Source organism: Lycium barbarum, chromosome 1, assembly GCF_019175385.1.
Source record: "Lycium barbarum isolate Lr01 chromosome 1, ASM1917538v2, whole genome shotgun sequence".
Classification (NCBI taxonomy): domain Eukaryota; kingdom Viridiplantae; phylum Streptophyta; class Magnoliopsida; order Solanales; family Solanaceae; genus Lycium; species Lycium barbarum.
In genome coordinates, this window is record NC_083337.1 from 126,663,729 (window position 1) to 126,671,155 (window position 7,427).

A 7,427-nucleotide genomic window follows, 5' to 3' on the forward strand; every position below is an offset into this window, starting at 1 on the left:
AGAGTAAGAACTACTTTTGCTCGAATAGCACACTCAACTCCTAAGATAAACAAAGCAAAAGGTACTAAGAAGACCAGAAACACTCCGGTGAAGAGTCGATTGACTGATGAAATTGAAGTGGTGGATGTGGAAACTGCAACCGCAAATGATGATGATAAAGAAATAGTGGAAGAAGGGAAGGTTGTTTCATTTAAGGAGGAAAATTCTGAGAAAACACAGAAAGAAAATAAAAGGAGCAGAAAACAAAGAGTCACACCAGTTGGGGGTGACAAATCAAAATCCTCAAAGAAAAGGAAAAGTTTAAGCAATGAGGAATCTGGTTCCTCAAAGAAACCGAAAGTGAGCAAATCTGTTGCTCAGAGCGAAAATGAAAGAAGGGAAAATCTAAAGAAGCAAAAGGTATTGCTTGGTAGGGTGGTCGACCTAGAAATCACTGACAAATTTGGAATGAGGGAATTGCTTGAAATAATTGATTTTCAGAAATGGAGTCATCTGTTTGCTCCACTAATTCCAAATACTTACAAGGCACAGGTAGTTAAGTTCTTTGCAAATCTTTACTACTCTGACAACATGGAACCTTTATTGCATCGGTTAGTGGAACAAAATTTGAGTTAACCGAAGAGGTACTAGGAAAAATTCTGAAGGTCCCCACTAAAGGAATAAGGACCATCATTGGGACAACTTCAAGAAACTTCAAGGTCATGATTGCCCAAAACATGGTTGATAATGCAGGTACGAGGGAAAGACTTCTGAAGAAGGAAATGAAAGTAGAGTATCAAGTCATGTTCGAGTTGGTTAACAAAACGCTGCTTCCTAGGGCCGAGGGTCGCATCATTGCCTCCAGCGCAGACCTGGTGCTTATAGAAGCATTAGACAACTTTCAACCCATCAACCTTACTACGATCATGATTGATTACATACTCAAGGTGGTGAATGCACCAGAAGGAAAATATGGACTTCCCTGCGGTTTCTTTCTAACCAAAGTATTTGAGCATTTCAAGGTTAGAACTGAAAAAGATACCAAGGGATCCACGAAACACATGTTCTCCATGACAACTCTAGAAGAGTGTGACTGTATACCCAGGAAGGGCGGCGTTGGAAGCACCTCCACAATCTCGACTCTGCTTGAGGCACAGGAAAGGATGACTGCTGAACTGTAAAGGGTCAAGGCTGAGAATGTGCTTCTTCAGGCTTGACTAACCTAAAGAGAGAAAGAAGTTGGATCCCAAGATGTCTTGAAGGCTGCAAGAACTGAGATCGAGAGGCTCAAAACAAAAAATGAGAAATTAACTCTGAAAGTGGATGAGCTCAAGGATCAGATGCTTTAGGACCAACGTGTCAACAGTGAACACATAGACAAACTTCTGAATGCTTTAACCTCCCAAAATCCTTACTCTTCCTATAATTAAAATCCCTATTCTATCCTCTCCTATTCTGATCTCACATGTTTGATTGATATTTGGCACCTATGACTTTTTTTGTTATGCACTTTTTGATCTGAATACTATGTTTTGATAATGCATTGACTGATTTGGGCATTCATTCAGTTTTTTTGTAAATTGCTTGTCTAACTTCTATCACGTTGTGTTGACCTTGTGGCTCTGAGTTTGCGATGCTGAACTTAGTGTTACTTACTTTTTGATGATGCCAAAAAGGTAAATAATAGGACTGATCATCAGTCATTGCTCTGTGATATGTGTATAATTGATGGGATTGATAGTTTAATCATTAGTTGTTGTTTCTTTGGTTGCTTATGGCCTAGTTCTCAGGGGAACAAGTGGGAATCTGGTCCTCAGGGGGAATACAACTTATGTGTTTGTCATCATCAAAAAGGGGGAAATTGATAAACCATGCTACCTTGTGTTTTGGTGTTTTGATGATTTGACAAACCTACTCAAGGAACCAGTTATGATGATAGAAAGACTAGGTCTCCTGAAGTGTCGTATAGTTAACTCTACATCTGTAATTTTGTTGTCACTGTAGCAGTACAACAGAGCAGCATACAGCAGCAGATTTGCTTTATGGGATGTCACCTTCTTTCTTCCTCTATTTATTCAAACATCATGCTAAAGTGAAGACTTGATTCTTGCAAAATCTAGAAATTGTTTAGATCTAAAAGTGCAAGTCTCCACCCATCAAGGTGTGTTCAAGAACAAAGCTTCAACAAATCCAACTGAAGTTGTGCTAAGTCCTAGGAGTGTTAAGTTTCTGTTCTTTTGTTCTTAAATCTGTAAACGTACTCTTCTAAAAGGAAGCTGTTATGGGTACTCTGAATTTCAGTAGTCATGCATAAGTAGTTACCTTTATTTTATTGAGTGGTACCATTGGCTAGAGTTAGTCAAGGTGTATTAGTGTGTTTGGCTGGAGGTAGTCAAACAGTGTCGTGATTTTTTTATTCCTTGAGCAAGAAGTTTTCCACGGTAATATCCTACGTTAATTACTTACTGCACTACATCAGGGAACTGGTAAACAAGCAGGTCCCTTATATATTGTTTGCTGGACGCACAACTTATATCAATATCACACACCGTCACAAAAATATCTATCAAAATAAAGCTTCCCCCAACTTAAAATGTTTCATTTCCCTCAATGTAACTATATAATTAAAGCATAGTAGAAGGTCTCCCTGAAAAGATGGCGTCATGGAGCAGGAATGCAAGGGTAAGGAAGTTGTTTCGTGCCTACTTAAGCTGCAAGTGATGTTAAAGAAGCATTGACAACTGAAGCGTGACCCATCTTACATTGTTACTTACAAGAAATAGCCACAACAATCACGAGGCAAAGTCTAATGCATTGGTGTGTAAATGGTATGAATGTGTACAACATTAGGTATCACTTTACACCTCCCATACTCAAGACATTTATCCCCCATAATCTTATTTCAAATAAAGCAATGGAATCACAGTAGTCAATCAAACATGATATCCAAACATCATAGTAAATAACAAACCACTCATACGGATATTCTTGTCTAATTCATTGTGAAAGCAATCTGAAAATTTGGCATTTAAAACATCATTGTGACAGCTAATTCAAACATCATTAAACAAGTTCTTTGTGACAATGTAATAATTGAATTACCCTCCCAATTTAATGGGAATTATAGTTCAAAGTAGCACAACTACATCTCAATCAGCTAACAACACCAAAATTTCACAATTATGCTCTAGCCCATATCAAAAGAAACGAAAAAAGGTACCTATAGCATAGAGAAATTGAGGGGGGAGAGAGAGAGAAGAGGATAAGAGAAAACTAGATAAAACATACCTGATTTCTATGGAATGATAGTTGGAGAAGAAAGAAGATTTTTTTCTGCAGTTTTTGTGCCCCTGATCTGCGTGTGCGCTGATTTGTGTTGCGTGTGTTGTTTTCTGTGTTTATGCTTTATGAATGGAGAAATAACTAAAAAAAAAAAAAAAGTGGCAGGGGCTGTTTTATCATTTTAATCAATACACATACCCAGTTATTCCTTTGGCCTTAGTTATCCTTTGTGACAAATAAAATCACCAGCTTGCCTGTTTTGTGCACTGTTCAGTCCAACTAAATCCAAAAAAAGTGAAAATTGACAGATTGATTAAAAATATTAAATAAGATTATCTAAAATATTAAAATTGTAAAAAAATCTGTAAAATTGTTTTTTTTTTTAAAAATGGGTTGCCTCCCACAAAGCGCCACATTTAATGTCGAGGCACGACGTGTGTTAACTTTACCATTTTTCTCTCCACTTGGAGGATATGAATTGTCGGCCTAATTTTAAATCAAGGTTCCGGTGATGCTCGTGAGGCGGTAGTAGATAAGCAGATAGACCAACTCTCGGGTGTCGCATTTTGCACTTTTTGGCCTTTAAGTGAGGAATGACATTTTGTCTTATTGGCATGGCAAACTTCAAAATAAAAACACATTGTTCTTCATCACCAAATTCTTCCATAGGCTCGGGTGGTTCAATTTCCATATTACCTGCCAAGCACAATGTTGAAAAATGGTTGGAATGTGGTCCAATGCGCCCAAATTCCAAATTTGCCTCATCTCTGACATCCTTACCCAAAAATGAACTAGAGTCTTCAAATACCATTTCATGAACTTTTTATGCAACACTAGTATCATTTCTTCAATCTCGGCATCTTTTATTATTTTTGGATTGGCGATTCACCATTAGCTCTTGAAAGTCAATCTCGACCTCATCTTCAATTGTAGCCAACTCAAAATTACTCTCCATTGCCCTTTGATGTTGAGTGTCATATGCCTAAACCTTTGCATTCAATTCGGCCTCCAATTCCCCCGTAGTAATTTCAAATAGCTCCACTTCTTGACTTTGCTCAACATGCATTTTTAGAAATACTTCCATCATCCGTGAAATACCTTCACGGTGATCCCCGTAGACTCCAAGTTGTTGAGCTTGATTCATTAACCAATCTTGGCTCACAATTTCCACTTCGCCAAGTTTTTCTCCATGTTGAGAGTCATTCAAAGCTTGTAAAAATCCACCAATACTACTTTCAATACCCTCAAGTTGGTGAGCTTTATGAGCCTCAACCAACGATTTCATTTGATCCTCCAAGGTGTGAATAGCTTTGGCATTGCAATTAATTTCTTGACTCAAGTCATTAAGTACTTGCCTCAAGTATTTGAGTGCTAAGCTCTGGTTTTCCACATTTCCAAGAATAGTCTCCAACATGAGCATTATCTTCTCAGTTTAAGCATTTGAAACTTCTTCCACTTCCATATCCCTAGCATCATCAAAATCAAAAGTAGAATTGTCACAGTGAGGGTTCGAGGAAGGGAAGGACAAATAAGCACAATTATCCCAATGACCATTTTGACCACCACACCTATCACAAATATTCCACTCATAGGTTTGAGATTGTGCGCACAATCCTCTCCCGGGAGAATTCAAACAATTTTTCCATGAGTGTGGTACTCCACAATAAGGACATGGGTCATCAAAATATGAAGAACTACCATCCGACCAATTTTCATTATATGATGTCATTTAAAAAAACTGCGAAAATAAATAAAGACAAAGAAAATAACTAGATAATATTCACAAATTTGGACCAAAGTAAGTAAGCTTAAATCCCAAACTAACCCAAATATGCCAAATTGTTCCCCGGAAACGGTGCCAAAATTGATAACATCCAAATCCATTCCTCAAAGAAAAATGTACATAGTCATATGCAATATAATTTCCCAAACTATGAATCGGAGTCGAATTCCACAGAACAATATAAAGGCGATTAAGAAAGTGAAGGATTTATCACCAACTACGCTAAGCCAAACACTTTTTTAATATTTGATTTTTGATTTAAAGACTCACAAAGATAAAACTAACTAGAAAGCAAGTAAAATGATTAATGGCCACAAGCATGGATATAAGGAACTCTCAAGTAACGATCCAATATATTTACGATTTTACAACTACGAGCGAGTTTATGTTAATAGATAATGGTTTCTAAAATCTCATTGAAAGTCTTCCAACCAAATCAGTGAATTAAACTTTTCCAAGCTCTAGAGTGTGATATTAAGCACTACCAATTGAATCTCAAGTTAACTTTTCTATTCCTAACTCAAGTTATTAGATGGGTTTAAAGCCCAAAATCCTTTTTAATTAATCTTTCCCAACTTCAATTTTCCTCTTCCGAGCTCAAATCGAAGTACCCATTTCCCCTTCCCACCCCATGTAATTAAAACAATTTAAAGAAAAGAAGAAAAGAAGCAAATGGGCGAGTCCTAGGATTAGCTAATTCCTTAAGAAACATTAAATAGTCAATACATAGCAAGTTTCAATCCAAAACTTTAACAACAAGGATTCCAATCCAAAACTTTAACAACATATATTTCCATAAACAAGTTTCAACCATTGGAATGAAATATTACACACTTAAATAGTCAATACATAGCAAGGAATTGAAGAAATGATTAAAGGATTAAGAAATTTCTCATCAAAGTCGTCAAATCTTCAATGCCAAGTCCATGTAAGAACCCTAGCTCTCCAAGACTTGTATGAATGGCCAAAGATGAAAGATATTTTGCCCTAAGCTTCACTTTGATAATTCCCAAATTTCCCAACTCAAAATATGATGAAAACAACCACTAAATTTCGAAATTACAGATCTGGTCCCTTTTTGCATTTTTAGCCACTCTTTTCATTTTCTTCAATTTGGCCTATTTTGACTTATTTTTCACTTGATTTCTTCCCGATCACTTCTCAATCATATAAAATCTTAAAATGGAATTAAACAACATTTGATGCACTATTTTCTCAATCAAACATAGCAAAAATCTAAGATTAAAAAAGAGATAAGTTGGTAAAATACTAACTTATCAGAATGGATGACTTTAATGCAAAGGAAGTAATAGAGGTCTCCCATGTCCGTCATTGCAAACCTTGATTTTAGTGTGTTAATGAGCTCATGTAGAAGAGATGAACTAAAACCAGTTAAAATTATGTCATCGACATACAAGAGTAGCAAGACATTGCCTTTGGAGGAGTATAACACAAAGAGGGAAGGGTCATCTTTGCTTCACAAGAAACCAAGGTGTAGAAGGTAAGAGCTAAACTTGTGAAACCATGCCTTAGAAGCTTGTTTAAGCCCGTAAAGAGCTTTCTTAAGCAAGCATACATGTTTTGGGAAGATAGGATCTTTGAAGCCCGGTGGTTGTTCCTTGAATACTGTTTTCTTGAGATCACCATGTAAAGATCTTTGAAGCCCGGTGTAGCTGGAAAGACGCCCGCCTTGGTCAGTCCCTAGAGAAGACTCAAGATGCATACGATAGCATCCTGAAGTATTGGAGTAGCAATAACAGCTAGCTGAGCCTGGGCTAGTCCCAACTCCTCCTATTTCTTAGGCTCGTCCTCTTGCTCTATCTCTGGCTCAGGTTATAATGATCTGGCTAGGACCTAGCAAGCCACGGCTGCTCTACCCCTGGCCGGTGCTGCCCCATGAGCCCTACCTCTACCATGGCCTCTACCTCAGCCTCGACCACGTTCCACGGCCCTGGCAGCTGTACTGTCACCTCAGCCCTAACGACTCTCGCATGTGTCCTCACTATCTGTGAGAGAATAGAAAGTAATGTCAGATAACAATTTGAACCAATTAGATACCAATTAGAATAAAGTAGCACAATATGAGTGAAAGAATGAAAGTTTCCTAAATGTCCTATAACTTCTCGAAGAAAAGTACAGAGCTCATCGTACCGATCTGCAAGCCTAGGGCTCTGATACCAACTTGTCACGACCCATTTCGAGAGTCATGATGGCACCCACACTATGCCCCCTGGTGGGCGGACCATCCGCTTAATCACATTCACTTAAAAGGAAGGATGCGGAAGTAAAGGCAGAAATTATACTAAAGTCATAATATATATATATTACGAAATAAGTGCGGAAGTCCCAAAACAGTTACAACCCCAAAACTAGGTCTGAACTC